Source organism: Corvus cornix, chromosome 1 (assembly GCF_000738735.6).
Source record: "Corvus cornix cornix isolate S_Up_H32 chromosome 1, ASM73873v5, whole genome shotgun sequence".
Lineage (NCBI taxonomy): Eukaryota > Metazoa > Chordata > Aves > Passeriformes > Corvidae > Corvus > Corvus cornix.
The window spans coordinates 83,927,050-83,952,269 of NC_046332.1; the positions used below are offsets into that span (position 1 = coordinate 83,927,050).

A 25,220-nucleotide genomic window follows, 5' to 3' on the forward strand; every position below is an offset into this window, starting at 1 on the left:
CTGTTTAGTGAGCCTAGCATGTTCCATTGTGTTTGCTGAATTATGAAATTATATCTCAGAAATTCTGCACTCCTGTAGTATGCCTTATGAACACAGTGCTGCTGTAGTTTGGGTAACCGTTCTCGCTAGACTTTGCTTAATAGACCTTATATTTTATGTTTTGAATGAACAACTCATACAGGGTTGAGCCAAGGGCTTAATCACTCTTAATACAATAAAGCAGCACTTTAAAATATTATTAACCTCATCTGTCTAGATTTGGAACTAATAGACCATTGTGTGTGTATTGTCTTTATCCCTGCCAGTTATGTACATATTTATTAATCCACTCTTCCAGAGGAAAAATTTCTAAAGGAAAACCAACAGTAACCTTCAAGTGAGCGGGCACAGGTTAGAAGGGCACTAATTAAATGTCAGACTTGACAGATTAAAATTATGAAATTTAAAATCACCGTGGAGCTCTTTGTCATTGTCAAATTAGGAGTCAGTGTGATGAGGAGCATGGAAGTGAATGGTTTAATGGATTGAATGGGAATGTGGCTTAGCAGCAGCCTTTTCTTGAATTCAGATCAGCCTGTAGTTCAGATCAAAGGCTGCTAGTTCAATTTCACATTCAAAAAGAGTTGTAGCTTACCTGCATCAGTAATAGATGTGTATATATGTATGTAGGCTTAAAGAAAAAATGGAAAAAAGACCGAAGACGAATATGTTTCATGAAAAAAATATTTTGGAGATGATTTATGTGTTTAGATTAGGATAGCAACATCCTTGTCTCTATTATTTGGTTATGAGGTGTTTAATGAGATTTTAAAGTCAAAGTCTTCATGAACTGCTCATTATTTTCTTTAGAAAGGATCTTATCTTCTTAGAAAAGTGAAAGATAGGGAGTGCTTGGTGCTGGATAGGTTATGTTAAAGGAAAGAAGACTAAACTCAAGCGAGCAGGCCACATCCGGATAATACCTGTTCTAAAATACATTGGGGAAAATGCTGCTGACTTCAACAGCGTTTACATCAGTACACATGAATTATATTGAATAAAATGGAAAAGGAAATAAATAAAATGTCATGGATCAAAACTCTGTTTAGACGTAAGTCTGCTTTATGGAGAAATGCACTTAAATGGTTGATATTGTTAGAAGTTTCATTTGCACACATGTATATATGCACAGATATACTGTGCTTAAATATTTATATATTTAAAAGTGTATGCAATGTCTTTAAGACATCAGTCGTAGAAAATCTAATGATCTGACTCCTGTAAATTAAATCAATAATGTATGAAATTAAAATATTTCCCTATCTTAGGTCATTGTTTCTATGTTCATAAAATTTGCAACACCCCTTGACTCCTTTCTTAAACAAATCAGAAAACTATTACATTGCCATTCTGAAAAAACTTCCAATACAGGAACTCTTCATTCAAACATAGTTTTGAATTATATAGGAGATACTGCACAACAGCAACCAAAATCAATGGAATTGGTTTTTAAATAGGATTTGGTAGTTATTTAAACTAGTGGGAAGTCTTTTAAACCATTGGGAATATTTCTATTGAATTCAAAAGATGTTGGATCAAAGCTGAGTTCTTTAATCAATATATCTAAATTTACATTACAAAAGGCATCAATAAAAATGTCAAGCCATTAATCACATTCATAATGTTTGGGTTTTTTCTTGAGACAAGTGATATAATATGACAAAATTATGCCAGGTAACTCTTGTCCCATGTTCCAGCTTCATGCAGGCACTGTTTAAGACATCTGACAGAACTGGCATCTTCAATTCAAAATCTGATTCTTAGGAAGATGTCTTTATCATACTGCAAACCCCACAATCAAGGCATCTACCTTCTATATCAGTGTGCACATGCATTGAACAGGGAGACAAGACTGAATGTGAGTCTACAAAAAACATTTCTGGGGAATTGGGCCTGGTACCTTCATGTGAGATGATTCAAATGCAATCCTAGTAGATCTCAGATAAATCACTAATCTGCCATGATCACTGACACCCCAGGCAGACACAGCAGTTCTTCAGCCATCACTCAGGCAAAATTTCCTTATTTAGCAAGCTTTATCCAGGTTTCTAGTCTTTCCTGATCATATTCAAAGAGATGAAAACAGCCACATCAAAAAAATTCAGTATTCTTAACAAAAAGAGGACTGTGAAACAGTTACACAGGATAAAAAAATTATTTCTGGAAAAAAAAAATAGAGACATCTACTAGTGCCATCAACAACAAAATGAGATGCCCTACATATTTCACCTACTGGAGTGATATTACTCCAAAGAAGATGTTTTGGAAATAATAGCATAATACCTCACCAAGCATTAAAGGACTAAAATTACTGTAGAAAAAAACCTGCATGTATTATTTCTTCCCAATCCTGAATTTATAGAATGTTTGGAGGAGGAAAAAGTCACTTAGGCATAGGCACTCAAGAGAACCTTTTCAAAGCAAGAGATAAACAACTTCTATAAAACCATATTCAAGTGATTTATCTCAGGAACAAGAAACTCCATGAGGATTTTATGTAAGTATTCCAGTCTCTTTAACTATCTGAGTTAACAGTTGAGTTAACATGTTAACAGTTTTTGCTAGAGATATCAAAGTTTGAATTTTTCTATAAAACATTAGTCACCATTGTCACTTTTTGGCATGGGAATGAGTATGGCATGAATGCAAGAACAAAGAAAGCATACAACTGAGAAGTCACTTAGTCCTGTCATGGGTTCTATTAACTGCTCAGTAAATTAGCAAGTACTTGTGTTTCCACATGAGCAAATAATCATTGTCAATATTGGCCATTAATTTTCCAGTAGCCACTGAATATCTTCCCTTTAAACTTCAATGAGAATTTCTTCTCTTGTAAGAAGTGGTTTCAAGTTTTGCAAAGAAAGCAGATACTTCCACATTTAAGTACATTTATATCCACATGAAGTTCATAAAAATACCAGTCATTCTAAAGAGGTTATGATGCCAAATAAGTGACATTTATTAAAGGCCTTTTCCTCATTTTTCTCTTTTATGAGCACTTCCTAAATTATTTAAAAAATGCCAGTGATTCCTCTCGAGTTCAAAACTTTCATTTGCCAGAGTCATACATTATTTATCCATTCCAAAATATCACAGTGACATACATTTCCAGTACATTATCTTATCAAGGGGTGCAAGCCACTTAGAAGACAAAACCTTTAGTGCTGCTGTGTGTTGGCCTTATTTTAAAGGGGGCTGATGAATCCCTCCTTGAGAAAAGCCCTCTGAATGGTGCAGCTACAGGTGAGCAGCCCCAACAGCAGTAGATCTGAGCAGGAAGCTCAGAGAAAATGCAGGTGGGCTCATTCAGCACAGGAGATATCCAGACAGTGACTGCTCATGTGGGACAGCCCAGTGAATTGTCTCTTTTTCTGGAGCTCCCGCAGGAGGGACCCAGCCTTTAGATGGTCCTTTACTCGGACCCACAGCCAAGGAGGTGCAAGTTTTCACTTGGGGTCTGTGTCAGCACAAGTCAGGCTGCTGGGCTGGTCTGTGCAGCTCCACCCAGGTAGATCAGCCTAAAGCCACTCACCCTGTGTGCCATGTTCTGCAGCTGTTTCAAAAATATCGGCAATTCTCTGTAGCTTTAACCTCCTTTATTTTTCAGGATTTTGTCCTGACTCTCCATATTCCCACATTGGAATCCATTTTCTTTGTTACCAGTTTTTGAGTTTAGGGGTCAAAGGATGAACACTGGTCTTGGTTTCTGGGTTTGTTTGGCCACTTGAGTAGCATGGACCAATCTCCCTGTATGCCCCTCATCTGTAATACTAGTTGATTTTACCCTGTTGGGCCAGGGAAGAAGCACATACCTGTGAAATTACTCCAGGTGGCTGAAGACATGGTTTTAACCCAACCAATGTCTTTTTGGTTATTAGAAGGAGAAAAGCACTACAGAAAGAAGCCCCCAGTGTGCAAAAAAAAAAAAAAATACACCAAATAAAGGTGGGGTTTTTCTTAGAGAAAATAGGTTGCAAAAGTACATATGGTCATCATTTGTGACTTACACGTAAGTTTCTTGTGGTGGATGGATAATGCAGAAAGATATAATTTAGTGACCAACACAGCTAACAGAGTCAGGATTCCTGCAGATTTGTGAAACAACTGATCAAGTAGTTGGCTATGAAGGGCAAAGGCTGACTGGAGCATTTCCTACATCTGGGATATTCACTTGCACAGAGTCTGGTGTCTAAGAAGAACTGAGTTTTTCTCTCAGTGGACTCTCTGGAAAGGTCTTTCTCCTGTATATAGCTATTTTATTCAAACTTTGAGGAAATTAGTATCTCTCAGATCTTCAGCTATCACTAAAATTGGCTAGAGCTTCCAAAGTTATTATGCAGACACACATATAAAGAAAGAGGGGCACACAGAGTAATTGCCTAATTGTTGCATGACAGAGACCAAACACCATAATCATGGCCCAGAATGGATAGAAGGTTTTCTTGCTAGTGGATAGAGGGTAAGATTCAAGGAATATGTTTGTCATGCAAAATTACCTTTTCCAGACATACTCGTGTGAGGCGCAGAACCAGCTGGGCTCCATGCCTTCAGCAGCCATATCAATAGAGCATAGCAGGGCACTTAGTCCTTTTGGCATGCAGCAAGTGCATGCTGCCAATTACATTTGGCAGCTGCCACTGGATTCAACCTTGATAAAGAATTACAGACAACCTGACTCAGGGAATTGCTGCTGGGACATAGTGACTTCTGCCTTTAGGTGATCTGAACAAAGCAGGTACACAGTTTTCTTTCATGTTGGCTCACAAAGTGGGGGACAAAGTTGCACTTGTGCAACATGCAGATCATGAGCTATTCAAGTACAATTCTCAGTTCTGGGTAATATTACACAGCCAGCAGCAGGGTTGTGCTGGCACTGAGGCTGCTAGGTACACTGACATTCAAGCTGTGAAAACAGGTGTGCCAGTGGGAGCAGTACAGCAAATTTACTTTGCACTGCAATAGAGCACTGGAAACCTGCAGGGAGAGTCTTTCTACCAGCGTCAGAGCTATCAGGGAGATCAGGAGGTAACTAGTAGCTGATCTAGTTTCTCTCAAGCTTGTGGAACTTTTTGAAGGAAAACTATAGGATCCTTTAAACGATACTGTCACAGGTGGTAGTAGTCCCACAAAAGTCAGTGGCAGTAATTACATGAATGGGAGTCAATTATTTTAATTGAAAAGCTTAAAAAGTAGTGTTCACTCAAACACTACTCAAAAAGTGGTGGTCACTCATTTCAACCATCCTGAATATGGTTAGCCCTTCCAGCAAGTTGCTTGCTCTCCCTCACTCACTGTAGGCAAGGTCATTGAGACTAGCTTATAAATGCTACAACCGTCTATTGAAGCAAACACAACCTGCAGCAAAATGTGGATTGCCACATGAATTCTTCCTCGGCAGAAGCCAGACACTGTTCTACAGAAAAGCAGTGGCAAGAGCTATACAAAGAGTAACATCCAGCATTGCTGGACCCAAAAGAGGATGCTTGCCCAAATGAAAACATAAGGCCAGAAGGAAACACCTGGGTCACCGAGTGTCCCTTGAGATCTCTGACAGTGCACTGTATATATGCATATATGCACAATCTCTTGCATATATGTATTGAGTTCCCCCTACTTCCAGCAGAGACTTTTCCTGAAATTGAATGTTTCACAATAATGCGTGCAAGTGCTGAACAATCAGATACTAAAAATGTTCATTTAAGAGTCTATATTAAAGTATGATGAAGAAGAGATCAAGTAAGATTTGTTATCATGATTTTTAAACTGTCATTCAGATGGTTTCTAATTTAGGACAAAAGTGATCAAATAGGAAATCATCCATAAATTTAAAATAATTACTCTCACTATGTTGCAAAAATCTAGCAGCAGATTGTTGTAAACCCTTAAAGATCAAAGAGGTAGAGATAAAACTACAAAAACAATCTGTAAATTTGTAATCATATATTCGTAAGGAGCCATTTATCACTGCAGAAGAATAGACATTACTCACTAAAACAGGCAAATTAATCAGACAGCATTAATTCCAGTACTGTATCTGTTAATGCAGATTAATCTGTATAGCCACACTTCTGGTTATGGGGTACAGTATTTTTCCCTTTTTTAGAGGCCAAGTTGCTAGTTTCAATAAAGACTACATATTCAACCATAAACAGATACCACGCAAGTGTCAGTGAAGTGTGATAAATTTTCTTACATCAGAAAGGAAGTGGAGCTAGCTGAAATGTTTTCCAAAGTTTAAAAATACAAGATAGCATTTTCCAAGATGTACCAAATAAACTTGAAGCTTAGAACCTGATGAAAGTTAACTGGAATTCATGTGTCTGTCTCTTTTTGGCAGAAGGGAAAGTAAAACTGCAGAAATTAGTACCTTACCAGCATTTACATCAGAAACTTGAATATTTTTTAAATGCCATACCATTGTGAATGATTCAATATTTTGAAAATCAAGAAAAAAATAAAAATAAATAAATCAATAATGCATGACATGTTTGTACAGTCCATTCGCTGTGTCTGATATCATACACCAAACACGAGAACCATTTTTTTTCAGCTATCATTCTCATAAGATATGAAATGATATGTCGTCTGCAAAATGAATTACAATTTCAGTCTGGATCCCAAGGCCCAAATGTGACAAAAAAAGCAAGTAACCAGACTTACTAGCAGACTTACTACAGCCTGGTGAATCATGCTATTTAAGTGGTGGTTGTAAGAAGTCATACATTACTTTTATCCATCCATTCATCTGTTCTGTGTATAAATAAAGCATGTAGTCTCTTTAAATAGATCTTTTTAGTCAACTGCTTTACAGAGGCCCTAAAAACAGTGATGAAAAAAAGGTATGTATGAAAACAAGACCATCTTTACTTATGTGGTCCCCTAACAACATTATAAAACACTGTAAAAATCCAGAAAGCAGTGTGAAATAATTTATTCTGGCTTTTTTAAGAGTGATGTGATGTTTGGACACTATTTTCAGTGACAGCAAGCCAGGACATTTTGTTATAGTGAGTCTGATCCCTGTAATTAATTACTGGGGTGTTTTCTAACTCCCTTGATCTAACTGTACAACTTTAAGGAGATAGAAATTCTGTGGCTTCATTAATAAGATACAGAGACATACATGCCGTGGGATGCATCTCATCTGAGTTCCATCAATCTAGAAATCTACAACTTAGATGAATAGTACAAACTAGTCATCCAGGTTCCACTCTAATGAATGGAAAAAGCAGATCTTCTGAAGATGATGATTGTCACCTCTTTCAGAGAGGATGAATTTTTCCTGCCTCCAGCTACCACTTTTAGCTCTCATATCCTAATGCAGCAATGCATGCAGGTAAGGAGAATGTTACCTCCTTGGGAAGCCATGATGGGCTGGTACAAGGTGACTTACCTTGGGCACAAGCAGCAGATGAGTGAGAAAGGAATGAGGGAGCATGAGCCCCAACCAGGTACTGCTCAGGGGAGCAAACTGGTCACCACACAGCAGAGAAGCATATTGGACACATGAAGAGGCATATGTCCATGCTCCAGGTGTTCCCAGGGTGCTCCTGGGGTAGATGTGAGCTTTACCTAAGTGAGGAGATGATCTGAAAACAGTAGTTGTACAGTTTCAAACTACAGATACTTAAATTTAGGTGTCCACTCACAGGTCACTGTATGTGAGCTCACTTTACAGCACAAAGGGATCTCTAGGCCTAGATTTAGTTGGCTGCACATAGGTAGGTAATTACTGTTGGCTGAACTCTCCTGGGCTGTCAAGACAGATGTAATAGATATAAGACAGGAATGTGTGATCCTTATCCACTTCTGGAAGAGCAGGTAGCGGTCAGCTGGGGTAAACTAGGACATCCCAGCTGCCACTAGATGCTTGTTTGTGGACATCTGAACCAAACGCTAAAGCTTCATTAGTTAAAATACGCACTTAGGAATATGTTTCCCATGTAGACACCAATGTGTGAAGACACATCTTCAGCTGAGCTCTGAATCTCATTCTAAGGGCCCTGTGCAGATATCTCATACACCCTCAGGCACCTCAAGTACCCTGGGCATCCATGGGTGGGAAACTGAACAGAGCTTTCTGTGTCTGGTTGCAGAGGATTTTATCCCAGGCATATCGGCGAGATGTGAGGCACACCTCTGGAAAAGGTTATAAACAGCAGAGACTGCACTGGCATAGCAGTTCTGCTCGAGAAACTTGTGTCACCAGCACTTTGCAAAATGTAATTACATCATATCCATATGCTTTAGCAGAGAATCGGGGGACCACTACTGTGCTGTGAAGGACAGTCTTACATCTTCAATCGTTCTGAGATGTAGGCGTTGAGTGACCTGTCTTCTAATCAAGGATGCAGTGATACTGCATTTCACACATAAAACCTGAGTGCACAAATTCATTCAACTGGCTTTAATTTGAAATATGGACATTAGCAGTTGTACAGTTTGTGACAGACTGATCATTTTTATGATGTGTCTGTTGGTATGGCAAATACTTTATTGCTTCATCACCTACACTTAAATCTTCCTTGCCTTTGGATGCTGTGCATGTGCAATGTGTAATAAAGAAACTGAATTACCTCTCACCCCTGGAGAAGGTGATCCCTGCGAATCAGCACAGTGGCTATTGGCAGGCAGTACACATCATTTGCATTGTGGCTGCCTGCACCCTGCTTGACCTACATATGAATACTGCAATTCACCTAATCCCTATTGCTTCCCCAAACAACTCCAATATAAAAAAGTATGATAATTGCTGCTTCTACCTGTCACAGGCATAGCATCATACCATAGTACTCATGAGAGCTTGTGCAAAATGGTGATCAACTTGCAAGAAAATTAAAGAGTTAATAAAATCAGACCCATGATTTTTCACTAGCTGAACATGTAAGAAATAAAGGAGAGATTTTCTTTTGGCAATAAATCAGCTCCCACCCTCCTTTTGTTTGTTATTACAGTCATGGTTCAAAGAGCTCTACAAAAACAAGGTCCCACTTTATTATAGGACAGTCAGGTTCAGAGCACAGCTTGCAATAAAGAAATTAGCAAACCAGAAGCTGCAATTCTGTAGAAACACTCAAAAACGAAGAGGATTTAAAGTGACAAGATCCAATTAAATTTAATTACCCAAGCTGTATTTTCATTTTAACTGACACTTTTTATTAAGGAGCCACATGCACTAAAGCTAGAAACCTGGGCCAAATTGCATCCCAGTAATACAGTTATCTTATGCAAAATTCTTAGTATCTAATTTTCTAAAATGAAATTAGAGACATGGGGTTTGTAAAAGGTTCTCTTTGTCTGATACTATAAGATGCTGTTTGCAATGTACCTACACTACTGTATATCTATGCTACAGTAACACCTGATGTACCTAATAAAACTTGTTATTGGGAAAGAGGTTTTGTACACCTTTATTATTTTTTAATATGGAATTATTCAGTATAAGTCAGGGATTTAACCATGTCAGTATAAATCGGGGATTAAATAGCAAGGTTAACTTCAAGTACAAAACTCTTGTAAACTGAAGCATAAAGTCTATGACTGACGAGAGAAAATTATTTATTATTTTTTTTAATTTTAGGCTTAAACAGACATATTAACCTGGACCAAATGATTATTTTACTGTCATCTTTTTTGTCCCCATGGCAGAAAAGAGCAAAGAAGGGCTGCAGAGAACAAACCACTGCAAGACACTTAGTTCTTTCCATGCTTCTGATTTTAAAAAATACATAGCAAAAATTTTGGAAAAAAATTGAAAAGAAGCTGATGAATCATTAAACTAAAAAGAAAACAAGAGAAGGATCTATCTGAGAAGGTCAAGCCAGTGGGAACAGTCTACCTTGAGGCCTTTAGCATGAGGCTTTAAGAAACACATGAGATTGCACAGTGATCTTTCCCTCGCAAGGGTTGAGAAGGATGTGCCAACCCTTTTGGTGGCTGTGAGTGGAAATATCACTGGTGTCAGCACCTCAGTGCTGGCACCATGCCCACTGGCAGCCCTTGCAGAGAGTAGCATTAACAGTCCCCCAGGAGCAGGAGGAAAAGTAGGAGCACACTGTCTCCGCTTCTTTGGCTGGCTCATCATTCCCCCATAGCATGGTTGCTCAGCCCCACAGGAGACTGGCACTGCTGTGTTCCCTCCAGACATCCCACACAGCCACTCAGGCTGGTGGGGACACGCAGGGATGGCTTGAGTTCCTCTCATGCCAGCAGCAACCAGGGGCTGAAGGGCTGTTCAAAGGGGTCCATCACCAGGATCAACCCACAGAGGAGAGGAGAGGAGAGGAGAGGAGAGGAGAGGAGAGGAGAGGAGAGGAGAGGAGAGGAGAGGAGAGGAGAGGAGAGGAGAGGAGAGGAGAGGAGAGGAGAGGAGAGGAGAGGAGAGGAGAGGAGAGGAGAGGAGAGGAGAGGAGAGGAGAGGAGAGGAGAGGAGAGGAGAGGAGAGGAGAGGAGAGGAGAGGAGAGGAGAGGAGAGGAGAGGAGAGGAGAGGAGAGGAGAGGAGAGGAGAGGAGAGGAGAGGAGAGGAGAGGAGAGGAGAGGAGAGGAGAGGAGAGGAGAGGAGAGGAGAGGAGAGGAGAGGAGAGGAGAGGAGAGGAGAGGAGAGGAGCTGGACTGCCAGGTTTCAGAGGAAAAGTGCTTCCCCACATGAGGTGTCTCCCTTACAGGTATGCACATGGCATTACCAAGAACATTACCACAAACTGCATTTGAGAAAGTGAAGCTGGCTTCCTTTTCTGTCAACTACTGCTGCTAAAAATCTCAGGTTTCTAAGCAGAAGAGGGCTGTGGCTCTGTTTTGGTATGGGAGAAGGGAGAAGAAGAGACTGGGATAAAGTCCCAGACTCTTATTTTTAAAGTGTGAAACTAAAGGATGCAATTACCTCATGGGAGTGAATTCAGAGCCAAAAAAATGATCTGTAAACTATTTTGAGAATGGAAAGAGGTATAGCCACAGTTGCATGGTCCTCCAAGCAAAGTTTCAGTATCATTCCCCTTTGTAGTTTTTCAGCTTAATTTCCTGTGAAAACAGTAAAGAACGTGGGTATTAACGCCTACCAGACCAAACAAGGTGGCAGACCTCTTGGAGGGGGTCCAGGAGTGTCTCAAAGATGATCAGATGGCTGGAACACCTCTGATGTGAAGACAGGCTGAGAGGGTTGGAGTTCTTCAGACTGGAGAAGAGAAGGCTCTGGGGAGATCTTATAGCAGCTTTCTAGTACCCAAAGGGGGCTTACATAAAAGCTGGAGAGGGACTTTTTACAAGAGCATGTATCGATACAAGGGAACTGGCTTCAAACTGAAAGACAGTAACTTTAGATTAGATATAAGGGAAAAATTCTTTGCTGTGAGGGTGTTGAGGTATTGGAAAAGGTTGCCCACAGTATCTGCAGATGAAACACAACTGCAAGTGTTCAAGGCCAGATTGGATGGGGCTTTGAGCAACCTGGTCTAGTGGAAGGCATGATTCTATGATGCTATTAATACCTTAGCACTCTCTCCTACCCACATTAGGCCAGAAGAGTAGAGCTACCACAAGAATTGGATCATCTGTTTTAACAACTTTCTATTTAATAACATATTTGAAAAAAATCATAGCCACACATATCTTCCCCCCAAAAGTGAATACCTTCCTTGAGGTAGTGTCATATGAGTACATTATGGGGATTAGAATGAAAATGTTTCATATTATCACTTTCATCTTGCCCCTGTGCACAATAGCCAGAAAGCCTAGTGGTGGATTGCCTCCTTTTTGAGAAGGACTCATAATCTGTTACATGAAATTTTATCCAGTAAAGGAAACTAGGCCAAAGGGCAAAATGGTGCCATGAAGTAAATAAATCCTGATTTCATGAGATACTCTGGCTGTATTCCTATACTTGAATTTTAAATGTTAGGTCTAAGACTGGTGTCCCTTGGAGAAAAAAGAAATCTATGTGCTCATATATTCCAAACTTAACAGTATTCACAGCTAATTTAATAAATATCTTTCCCCAGTAATAGAAATATGGTGATGGTCAGAAAAAAATCACCGAAGAGCCGCAGAGCTCACACAGGTAAATTGGGCCAGTTACTGCAGCTGATGACACCAAGGGGACCATAGAGTTAGCACCTGTGCTGTCTGCCTCTTACCTCCTATCCTGAATAGCTGTTACACACTCCCAAGGGCTGCCTAGAGTCCAGAGAAAGTTTCAAACTGTCCTTCAGATCCCCATCATGACTCCTTGATGGATCCACCAGCAAACCCCCAAACCACCACACATACGCATCAAAGGTCCTTTGTCAAACACATTCTTTTCATTCCTCCTTTCACATCAAAAATAATGAGGGAAGAAGCAGTTTCAAGTACAGTGCAAACAGATCACTATAAAACAATTTCTTTTAAAGGTTAAGTTGACTGTCCATCATGGCTAAGCCCGGTTCATATATGTTTATGAACTGTATGTGGACTCACTTGTGCCTCATGCCTGCATTTGTATGACCCCAGCTTCTCTGAAATACAACTTCACAGTGCACCATAGGACAACTGGGTAATGGGGCTGAGGTCATCACCTTCCTGGAGTAAATTCACTTTCCTTCAGCTCTTGAATCCTGGAAACACAGAGCAAAATGTGGTTTGCCAGGTGCTGACTTTTCCTTTTGTTTTGCCTTTCTCTGTCCAAGCAACACAGAAAATCAAACACAGTGTACACCAATTCAGTTGTTGACTATAAAAAGACTACAAACACAAGTAATTTTGACACGATTCCTTCTAAAGATATAATGTTATAGTCTGCCCTCAGTAGCCCTTGGTGTAATCCAGACAGACTAGTTCAGATCCTTTGAAGCCCCATCCTGAAAAGGACAGAGGGAAGCTCAGGGTGGTATCAGTGGGTGTCTGGGGTGTCAGCTTCACACACAGAAGGCAATAAGGACAAGTAGAATCTGATTAACATTCTGGATGACTAACTGAAAAATACCTTCTGCTTTACTACCAGTCTTTTCCAAAAAATAATGCATAAACAAACAAAAAATTGTTTCCCTTGCATACAGCATTAATTTCTCTAAACTTTTATAATTTTCTTATTATTTCTGTCACTTTTGATATGTTTCCACCTTCAAACCATCATTATATATGAATATTATAGGACATACAGAATAACCAAAGAGCTTCTTGTTCTTCCAGTTGAGGGATATTTAGTGATGTGATAAATCAGTTTAACCAAGATATCAAACATCATGCAGACTGTCAGAAAAAAAGACAGACTATTATACAAGTCATATACATATTAATTTTGTGACTTCCAATTACCTGCTCAAAGACAGCTTCTTCTTTTATTACCATTCAAAATCCATTAATTAAAAGTCACCCACTTAAGAACAATGCCTCAAGAAAAGAAATCCGAATTTATCCCACAGCCACATATTTGTTTAGAAGGCTGAATGCCTGCAGGGGAAAAGCCCACCCAGCATCCAGTCACACACATACCATGAATGGCTCTAAAGCGCCTTTCGGGTGAGCAAACAAATCGTGTAATTCTATCGTGTGCTGATTCAAAAGTAAATGCTGAGCAGACTCAGTGGACTCCGTCTGGCTGTGGAGGGTGTCTCGTTTCTAGCACCAGGGAGAATTAACAGGTTTGTAGTCACTTCCATGCTAGTCTGTAGAAACAACCATAGAAGTCTATGGAAGGTATTCATTAAGATTGAAAATGGGGGAAACAGCTTCTCTTGGACGGATGAAAATGTGTCGTTTAGCTGGTTGGTGAGCCTTGCTCATAAGTTCTGAGTTAAATCAGTCTTCAGATTTGACATCAGGAGAATATCCCCCCCAAGTTCCAGGACTGACTGTGCTTGCTGGGAGGCTCTTCATTCTCCATGGCATAATCTAGGAGGTTTTTTAACATGTCCCAAGCCATCACAGGATGCTGGGATTTGATGAGGGTCTTGGTCTCTCCTCCTCTTTAACTGAGACACTTTTTTGTGAAGCTTGATCATTTCCTAAAGGGCTAGGTCTGCACTGAGATGCTGAAAGTGGCAACAGAATCAAAGCATCCATTCATGTCTCAGGCTGGATCTCATGTTTCAAACATGGAAGATGACAATTTAGTTTTACTGTTGTTTTTTACTTCACTAGTCTCCATGACAGACTTCAGTCTCCATGCTGGTCACCTCGTAGTCTACAAATTTTATTGCATATGTATATTTCATGCATACATATAAAATCAGTCAAAATGAAAAACATATACACAGTTAATGTACTAAAGAATGCTGCAAGAAGGTCTAAACAAATGCCAACACTTCCTCAAGCAAAGCAGGACTGGGAGAAAATCCAGGGACACCATTTGTTTGCCTGGTTAAGCTGTACTGTTATGCTCTGTCCTCCTTTAGTACACCCCCACCTTTTGTACTAATCTTCCCTACATCTGCTGCCAGCTAGGCCAAGCTCAAACAGCAGTGTCAATTCCAGGGTCAGAGAGGTCAACGGTGACACCCGATTTAAGTGTTATTCACTCTGATGCTGTGACAAGACAGATACAGCGTGGCCTGACTAAAGTGATGTATGTTAAATTTGTTGCAAATTACTGGCATGATGGATCTATTGATGACCCATTCCAGCTGTCAGGATGTCTCTATCAGTCTCTCAGTTACGCTTTCTCCTGCTGCTCAGCCCCATCCCCCTCTGACTGCTCCCATCAAGCAAAGGGTTGTTTCATAGTCCCTGAGAAATTCAGGGTGCAAAGCACAGTGAAACAAAGCATCAGCATCTGCTGTGAACCTGAGGAGCATTGAAAGTCATCTCATGAGGGATGAAAGTTTGGTGCTTTATAGACTTGGGTCATTGTGCAAGTCTGCATTATCTTAACACCTATAGAAAAATATTTGTTACTAGTAGGTTTTCAAGTTAATTCCTCTTTTCATCCAAAATGTTGAAAACACAATTATTTGAGCTCTTTCTGGAAGTTTCTCATTCATCTGAGAAATTCTCTGAAGGGGAACAAGTCCTCTTTTTAGCTTTTGCTCTCAAGTAGAGCAGAGAGATAACTGACCCACATTCTCTACAGCAGAAAGTGGAAGAGCAGGGAAAGGCAGAGAGAGACTACTCAGAATCTTCCCTTCCTAATGCTCCCTTCCCTTCACGGAGGAGCAATATCCAGCTTCTCTGGCAAAAGTCACTACAGCTAGAGGAGGGAAGGACAGGAGCCACTTTAGAGCAGGTTCCTTGAAGAATCACAGCTTTCCTGCTGCCCATGGTAGCTGAAACTCTCCAGTTCATGCCTTGTGGGAAACAAGATGTATGTGAGAAGCCAGGTCTGACTTTTGTCTTTGCAATGCTGGAGCCTGACACAGGCATGGAAGTCTGATCTAGTGAAATGGAGTAAAACTGATGGAAACCATATCATCTCAAGTATAATGGATCGTTTCTACTTCAAAACCAATGTCCATCCTAGAAGTGCTTGCTCCTGGGCAGGTGCAGTAATTACAGAAGTACAGCCCTTCCATACGTTTTAGCACAGATAGGTAAAGTCCCTAGTCATGATGATAAACAATGTCCCATTTCATAATTACATTTAAAGAGTATCTTAGGCAAATTTCTTCAGTTAAAAGTATTTGATTTTTTCTTTGCATTGGCTCCACTGTAGCTCTGAGGCATGTTAAGTTAGTTTTGTTCTTTTTTCTAATTAACATTGCTTCCTAGTGCTTCTGCAACTTTTGTTCTTTCATTCTGACCCACAGATTGTCATTCTTTAGTTTACTGTTGCAGAGTAATTTTTAATAACAGGTAATTTCTTCACATGTAAAGGAAGAGCACAACTCAGTTGCAGTCCCTGAATTCTGAACAATTTGCATTGGCAAGGGATGGCCCGAGTGGTTCTGCTCTCCTATTTTCTCTCGGATAACATTAAAAGTCACCCAACAACAGGGACATTCAGGGATGTTGAAATGCAGTGCCCAGACTGGAGAAAATCAGGATAGTTAGTGCATAAGAGAGCATTTGCAAACCTGAAGATGTTTTTAGAACACACAACTTATGAAGGACCATTATTGAACAGGGGGAGTGGAGACATCTGCCTTAGCGCTTTCTGTTGAACTTGTCCTTGGAAGAACAATATGGCTATTAGATTTCCAGTTCCACCAGCATCTTCCACATCTTTCAGTATGACACATATCTGATCGCTTTCATTTTAATTTCAGTAGCCAAAACCCTAAAGAAAGGAGGAATAGCAAAGACACATGAGCCACTTTATTCTAGAATTGGGATCATGTCAGCCAAGGTTGTGGTTCCTTAGTTCATTTTAATCCCTTGTAGCTGTTCATTCATAGCAGAGGTCAAACACTGACAATTAGGAAAGATTCTTGAAAAAATTGTGGGCCCTTCAGCAATTCAACTATGTTGATAGAAGTAAAAAGAATTTTGCCTATCTACATGTGGATTGAATTCAACCCCAAAATAGTACAGAATCTGTACTTAAATGTTACGCTAGAAGCTTGGGGTGAGCTTTAAAACATCCTACAGGATTATAAATCATTAGGTATGGTATCTAGATCTACCTTTCCTTCATCACAAATAGTCACAAAACGGTCAACTGGATAGTCCAGAGCCTGAACAAGAGAGTTCATCCTATCTCATACTTTAGACGCCATTGGGTGATGCTGAGAAAATAGAGACAAGAAAGCTGCAAACACAGTTAAGAATCAGGCTTTCAAATCAGAGTACTCATATTAATTTATCTGAACTGCACCTCGTGTGGAAAACGGACAACATGAGGGCCATGGCCCTTCTCAACTAGACCACAGCAAAATGCTGTAACAGCACACTATTTAAGAAACACTGGCTGAGAAAGAATCATAGAATCATAGAAAAGCTTGGATTATAAGAGACCTTAAAGATGATCTAAGTCAAACACCCCTGCCATGAGCAGGGAAGCCATTCACTAGATCAGGTTGCTCCGGATCCCATCCAGCCTGGCCTTAAAAACTTCCAGGCATGTGGCATCCTCAGCTTCTCTGGGCAACCTGTTCCTGTGCCTCACTTACCTCTAAGCAAAGAATTTTTTTCTTGTATCTAATCTAAATCCCTCCACCTTTATCTTAAAACCTTCCCCCCTTGTCCACATCTTATCAGCAAGACTGTCAGCATTAGCTATTATGTCCCTGTGCTCTGCTTCTTCCAAGAGGCTTAATTAAATTATCTCTTATATTAAAGATTTTCTCCTTATTTCTAAGTCTCTTGGTGGCACTGGCCAAGATTAAAATATAGCTTTAAGTTGTCAGATAAGGGGGCTATCTGCACCACTCACTACCACATTTTAGCACATTCTTAGCAGCCTTCCCAACTCGGAGGAATAATAGGAGATCTAATCACCCTAGCAAAGATCATCACCTTCCACTCCAAGGGCAAATTTTTATGGCATCATCTTTAGTAACATAAGCAGAACACTTTTATGCATACACTTTTTAAAGTCTTTGAACATACCTCCCAAAGGCAAGTCTTCTTTAGGGAAGATTTCGACACAGAATAGATGATTGCCACGTTGACTCATGCTACATTTCAAATATTAAAATTCTATAGTGAAGCTGGATAAATACATGTAAACTACTTAATTGCTGTAAAAATTGGAAACCTTATTTGGAGAACTAATGAATTTGGTATAGAAAACAAAAATACTTCACAAAGTGAACCCTTTCCTCCTTACCCATGGATCCATTTTCAGTCTAGGTGATAGAAACGCTCGGGTTTGCTCTCTCTTGGCTAGAAAATGCATTCAATATGTTTAAGTACACATGCACAGAACATCCAGTATGCATTCTTGTGATAAGGTGAGTGATTTGGAATTTAATTTCTTCAGGCAAAGGCAAAAATTGGACGAAATCCTACTTTCTGGGAAGGTTCTGGCCACTAAGCAATTGCTTTGAAAGGCTGTATTTCAAAATTATGAACTATCATCACGTTTTAAGAGTAAATCTTGTGTCCAATTTCTCAAGGGATTTAAATGTTCCTTTCCTTTGCTTTGCGTTGGTGATGCTTCGAACCAAAATGCTCTCTGGCATCCACACACAGATTTATAAGTGTCAAGGCACAGGGAAGTCCATGACTGAAGACCACAGTGTGTCTGATACAGAAGCACTTGCAGTCTTAGAGCAAAAACAGAGTGAAGGTGTTGAGGATAGCCATTTTGAAAGTAAACACACTCAATTAGTTTGAATCCCTCTGTATGTAACCATCATTTTCTGAAAACTAGTAATATGAAAGCCTAAGGTGATATGACTTCAGACACTGAGTACATTTTTAACTCCAGGTAAAACCACAGTCATCCCCATAGGTTTGGCATCTTCTGTCTTCTTTCTTTTTTCATACTTGTTTTCTTCCAGTCATTCACTCTTTCAATCTTCCATACTTTAGCTCTTTCTCTTCCTTATTTTTTTTCTTTCTTCCTCTTTTTGCCTTTCCTTTTCTTTTCTCTTCTCTTCAGAAAGAAAGAAAGAAAGGAAGAAAGAAAGAAAGAAAAAGAAAGAAAAGTGACTACAGCTTTTCAGCCCTGAACCAGAAAGATACAAACATCTGTGGAACTATGACCTAATAATAAAAATTCTCTAATTTGTTTTGGAATGGACAGACCTTTAAGTGAGTACTTTTACAGGCAGTGAAAAAAAAAATTCTGGAGTAAAAAAAAATTAATTTCATGAAGATATAAAAACACAGACAACTATGACATCATACCTTACTGCTTGTTATTCAGAGAGGAAGACAAGGCTATTTTTTTTTCTAGATGCTATAACTTGACTTATAAATCATGTATGGATATTTTATTGTATTACTAAGTTTTTGATTATGTTAATATGTTTTTCATTGTATTGGACAAATCTGTGTCTCTAATATAGTCCAGAAGACATCCAAATATGAAAGAAAATCCTGGCTAAAATGATCCAAATTCCTTTAAGCTTATTATAATAGTGATATTTCTGTCATGTTAACACCCTTTAATATTACATTAGTGAAAACCCATGAAAATGTGATAACAAAATTACATATGCAGTGTGCACATTGTTCATAAGATTTGTCAAATTGCTATTTTCAGAAGCAATTTTTCCAGCTATAAAATGAGTAAAATTCACAAGGTAGCTTCTGACAGTTTGACTTCTTGCAGTAGTGGTATTCATCATCTCCTGCAAAAGACTACCTGCGGATGAACTCCTGAGACCAAATAACACAGCTACAGGAGACTGAATACTGAAGAGATGTAAAGTGCTGACAACAATCGTCATGTGCCATCACTAATTTCAGGGCATTTGTCATCTGTCATTGCTATGCTTTCAGCATAGCATTTTTCCAAGTTGTATGGCCACATCTCCAGAGGTCCAGGTTAGAGCTATTGACCACATCTACGTATCTCTGACCATTAAGTACCATCTCTTGATGCCTGTGCACTGAGGAATGTCCTCAATGTTCAGAGAATCAAGTATGTACCCACGACTACAGAACAGGGTTGCATAAATAACATCTTTAAACTATTGTGATTAAACCTTTCAAAAGTCTTTCCAAACAGCAACGTAATGATGATCAGATTAAAATCTGTCATGTCATAATAATAGGTAGTGGATAATATATCTTGATTACAGATCATCTCAGGCCAATTATCAGCAAAATAGATATGAACAAAGCAAGCCAGATGGTCTGGTAAAGAATGCCCATAAATATCCCTGCCACGCACCCTCTGGCATAAAGTGCCAAGATCTGCTTCCACTATTCTCAGCAGGGGCCACCTTTCTCCAAAAATAATCTCTCTAAGCAGTTTGTTGAAACCAAAGTCCTTATTTGAAGGATAAAGTACAGCATAAAAGGGGGTTGTAGGAAATAAAGTTGGAATAATATAAAAATGTAAATGTAGGTAAGTCATGTGTTAGAGCATCTCTCAGATATGAAGAGTCTGTACTGTTTCCCCTCGTTGTGACTCTGATGCTAAGCCTCCAAGATAAAATAAACTTCCCACAAAATGGCTCAGTAACAAACAAAAAATGATTGTGTATGAAACCACTCAAGCTATAACAAGACTAATCCAATGTGCAGTGCTTTAAATTGCTGAGAAGTTTGGAATCTTTTTTCTTTGTCTTTCCTTGGGGCTTCTCCGTGTGCTGTAACTTCTCTATGCACAGAGAGTATAGTTAGTATTTTCATTTGCTGCCTAAGTAGCAAATTACCCTGTAAACAGCCCACAAGAGCTGGTCTGTAATTGAATTGTAACTGTTGACTTTAGACATTTGGTATATTTGCTGCAAGAAGTAAATTTTCAAAACTTCATCTTGATGCAGTCAGACAAAATGAAAGGTAATATTCTTTATCTGCCACAGATTGCTGCAGATGAACTGCTTTCATATGAGCTTAAATAAGATTTAGTGTATTCCATCCTTCAGCTGGCCACAATTGAAAGTGATCAGGATCAATATAGCTGCCCCTGAATGTGGCCCAGTATTGTGCATTACAATAGAGGAAATGGCTGTATTCAAAATTTTCCTGTGTCAAATTAATTTCCATGTTATCTCCAAATTCAATTAGATGGGAACTCCGTGTAACTAAAAAAGTGTCCGACATCCCTTAGTGACAAATTACGGTGCTTAGTGTGCATATCAAGGTGAAGTGTTGAGCCTTGCTAATCTTCTCACTAATTCTCAATTACCGTAAAATGAAGCCATAAATCACACAGACAGGGGATCGATGGAAATGTTGTTTTCAGGGTGATTGGCAGCCTCCCCAAAGGTTTTCTGTAAGTTGGTTTAAGGTTACCATTCTCTAAGGGGAGGGATGAGGTAGTCTTGCTCAATCTCTATGATATAGGCCCACAGGCCTTTTGGGGATAGTGGGGAGGGACAGCACCAATTTCAGCCCATCAGACATCCAATTTTTCTCCTTTTCATACCTGCTGTAGTAAATGAGAAACAAATTAAATTTCACTCCACTATCTCCACAGAAACCATTTAAATTTTTCATGGAAACTAAATTGTCCCTAGACAAATAGCCCCCTGATTCTATGAAAATATACTGGAGCGCTGGGGACAGAAATAAATTTGTGTCACTCTGGATATGCCATTCTCTGTAATGTCATTCACTGCCGGCCAATAAATGAGTCCCTCCCGGAACACAATGGTAAAGCCTTGCGCTCTGGTGGATTTGCATTGTTCCCCCACTCTGGAGCAGTCTAATATTCTTCCTGTTATTAATTTGCAGCCTAGGTTTTACATTCATGAGGCCAAGATTGAAATGTAAATGAGGCACAAAATAAGTAGTCAGCAGTAGCCCTGGCCGAGCAGCCTGTGTCATAGACTCATGGACTTACATGAAAATAGTTATCACTCAGAGAGATTAGCAGCTCAGAACATCAATCACTGCTGCAAGGAAACAATGAATAAAATTGCCCCGACATGAGGAAGGAAATTACCAGAGCTTTTAAAGTGGAAAGGGAATATGTAATACTGCTACCTGTTGTCGAAGCACTAAGATGGCTGTAATAAAAGAAGCTGGGCTCCTTCTCTCACTCTCTATCCTCTCCCCCTCCCCTGTTCCTGTTGATAGCTGATATTTAAATTGTGCCATTTTTCTCATCTCAATTTATCTATTAAATGAGCTGCAGTTCCTTGGCCAGAGGTATACGATACTTCACATCGCACTCAAATGAAACCCACAGTTTTGAGTCTGAACCCGCTTTAAAATGATGACGCCCTATATATCATCCAATCTCTTGGCAAACAAATAGATATATAAGGCCTGAGTCCTCAGGTTTCAGGGAGGCTCAGAGGATGCCAGACTTCAAACTAGCAGACAAAGGTGGCTTTAGTTCACTGTTGTGCATTCCTAATTCTCAGATGGTGCAAAAGCAGTGCAGGACACAATGCAATAAGGGCAGTCTCAGGCCAGCTCTTCCTCAACAACCTCTGAACAACTCTAAGAAGCTCTCCCAGGACCTATCAATAACCAGAACCTGTAAAAGATCCAGCTAATTCGCCTTTACTTCAGCAGCTTTGGTCACCCTCATCAGAAGAAGAAGAGTCCCATTACCTGTTGGACTTTTTTCCTTGAGTGTTCTCTGTATTCAGTAAATGCAAAACAATATTCCATCTACCACAATTAATCTTGCCTTCCTCTGAGGAAATGTGCCTGATTATCACAGCTGAACAGCAAGAACATTTTCTTATAGTGTTTGTTCTTTAGACAACAGAACTATAGCCACATTTTTCTAAAAACCTGACAATTTCTGGTCCAAATTTTCATTCCCCAAAATTTAGATTTTCAACCACAAAAATAGCTTTAAAAATGTGTCCTAGGAAGATGACTTCAAAGCAAATGTCAAAATAAACTCTAGTCCTTCCTGTTCTGAGGTAGCTTGTAAACGTGGTTGGTCACAAGACTGCAGCGGGCAGGAGCATATCTGACCTGCTTTCCCAAGGATACTGGAATCTGTTTGTGGGGAGAATTATTAAACAGGAAGTGGTTCAGTCTGGGTATGCTTTTTTTTGTCTTACAACTCTTTAGACTGTTTAAAAATATATCAAATTTGAAACAGTTAAAAATATAATGTCCCCCCTCTTAAAGCAACTTGATTTGGGATTAAAGAAAAATTATTTAAAACTTATTGCCTTAGATATTCCATGTAACACCTTTCATTTAAGATGTAAATGTTTTTCATGCAAAAATACCAGAAGACTCTGAAAAGCTTTCTATTTTGATACCAGTTTTAAAAAAGCCAAAAGCAGTCTTAGGAAATTGGTGTAAGAAACTGGCAACGATGGTAAGATTGGAAACTAAATCTCCATTTTCTCCATCTTGGTGCCTTCAGAAACCAGCTTTCTCTTCCATTGCATATCAGGAGGAAGAAAAAATTAATGTATGTAAGATATTGAAATAACCTAGTAAAAAATTCTATGTGAGGTGAACGATATCATGAATATTTCTTATTATAAGGACAATGGACATTTTGGTCAAATAATCCCTGGAGAGTCAGAACTGAACTGAACAAAGTACTAGCATATCAGAGCTATTGCATATCAGAGAAAGCAACACTTACTTGAAGAGCTACTTTTTTCACAATAGAGATGCTGCTATTTTCATTGAATGTTCATTTTTAAAAGCTCAATACAGCCATATTATACAGAGCAAGTTTTGAACAATAATGTGTGGTAATGTGTTCAGTAACCTTTATTCTGTTTCTTTCTGCAGAAGTTCACAAAGGATAATGCAAACAGCTAAGAAAAGGAATTTGAAATTTAAGAGAAGCAAAAAGACAACATAAAATCAGATGTTCAGCTGTGTATTAAAACATTCTTTTGAGAGGTCAAGAAATTGATCATGGGTGAGATGGCAGACGATATTGAACCTTAAACTGCTTTGTTCTTTTTTTCCCTTACTGAATAAGACAAAGTCAGGCCCAACTTGTTACTGGAGCTTTTGAGCCCAGCAGCAGTGTGCAATTTGTGGCTAAGGAGCAGGAGCAACACATCTCATATGGTTCCCATACCAGGCAGCAGCTTCTGCTCTCAAACCCCTCCTCTTTTCCTCATGTTGTCATTGTCTTCACTCTTAGTGTCTCAGAATATCTTTTTAATTGCTTATCAAATGGATAGTTATTGTATCATAAAATCTTCAAAGCCATTTTCCAGTCCCATTCAGTTGCAGAGCTGAACTTTTATACAATGATATATCACAATGGATTATGCTAATAAGCTTGTTAATAGCTCCAGCAGTGTTAACTGAGCGCATTAAAACAAACTGGTCCTTGCAATAGATTGGGAAATGTTTTATAAGGGGCATGTGATCTAAGAGCAGTCATGACAAGGCTAGTAAATAATAGCAGAAACTGGCATGACCAAAGAAATGCTCACCTAAATTATTTATATGTTAATCAAAACTACAGTTGTTAAGCAATATCATTAGTTCATTACTAATTGGTTTATGGATTTGTGATGAATTAGTTATTTGCATGCAAAGTAAACCCTCAGCCTTTTGTTCATCATTTCTAACCTTCGAATATTTGCAGGTTTCCTCTCTGCAGCGCTCGTCCTTCACTAAAATGATTACATCAGCTTGTCAGAGAAAGTAGATTTTCAAGGTAAAGACATAATTTTCTTCTGAAATGTATGCAATATATTATTGTCATATATTTTTTAAAAGTCATAATATATCACAATTTCATGCTTGAGAGATATGCAATTAATGCTATACAGTGTATATTTCTCCTTACTCTCCACCAAAAATCCTACACTTTGAACATTTATTAGTAGTGGAGACAGTGATCTTGCTTCATTCATATATATCAAGTTGAACTGTCAGGCACATTATTGTGGGGAATGTTAAATTCCACCATGGTTATGATCAGATTGGGCTGAATATAACTGAAGAACTTAAGCACTCCTCTGGATGTATTGTGGGACATCCTAGAGATGTGACACAGTGATTTTAAGGTGAAGGTGAAGATCAGTCTTTCATTTGGTGCCTGAACTCATCGGCAAATTTCTTAATTATAAGGTTTTCAGAACTGCAGTCTCTCTTCAGGCACTTCTCTTCTTGTCCTTTGTTTCCCTTTCTTCCCCATATTCTCATTGCAGCTCCTTCCTGTTATCTCCTCTCTTTTTCTACTTCTATTTCCCTCTATGTAACATTTTTCCTTCTCAATTATCCCCCTCCGTGCAACACAGTCACCTGTGTTCCCAGCTGGCACTCGATTCTTTCCAGCCTCACTATTTCAGACTGTAGGAGGTAGACCCAGGAACTATCATTCCATTTCATCCCCTTTTGAGGTATTTTCCCTGTAAGCAAATCTTAGACTTCCTCTATCCTTTTCCTTTTTTTCCTTTTCCCTTTTATCCTTTTTTCCTTTTGTCTTTTCCCTTTTTTCTTTTTCTTTCCCTTTCCCTTTCCCTTTCCCTTTCCCTTTCCCTTTCCCTTTCCCTTTCCCTTTCCCTTTCCCTTTCCCTTTCCCTTTCCCTTTCCCTTTCCCTTTCCTTTCCTTTCCTTTCCTTTCCTTTCCTTTCCTTTCCTTTCCTTTCCTTTCCTTTCCTTTCCTTTCCTTTCCTTTCCTTTCCTTTCCTTTCCTTTCCTTTCCTTTCCTTTCCTTTCCTTTCCTTTCCTTTCCTTTCCTTTCCTTTCCTTTCCTTTCCTTTCTCTCCTTCCCCTTCCCCTTCCCTTTCCCCTTTTGCTTTCCCTTTCCCTATCC

The 25,220-nt window shown here is 39.2% G+C and overlaps 1 long non-coding RNA gene across 1 annotated transcript; it reads right to left on the reverse strand.

Moving 5' to 3' along the window:
- Window positions 1–12,311: 12,311 nt before the first annotated feature.
- On the reverse strand, window positions 12,312–22,076 carry LOC120411734. Its single transcript, XR_005604236.1, has 2 exons — window positions 17,715–22,076; window positions 12,312–16,223 (listed from the first exon to the last, which is right to left on the reverse strand). It is a non-coding gene; the product is annotated as an uncharacterized LOC120411734 (long non-coding RNA).
- Between the last annotated feature and the right edge of the window lie 3,144 nt (window positions 22,077–25,220).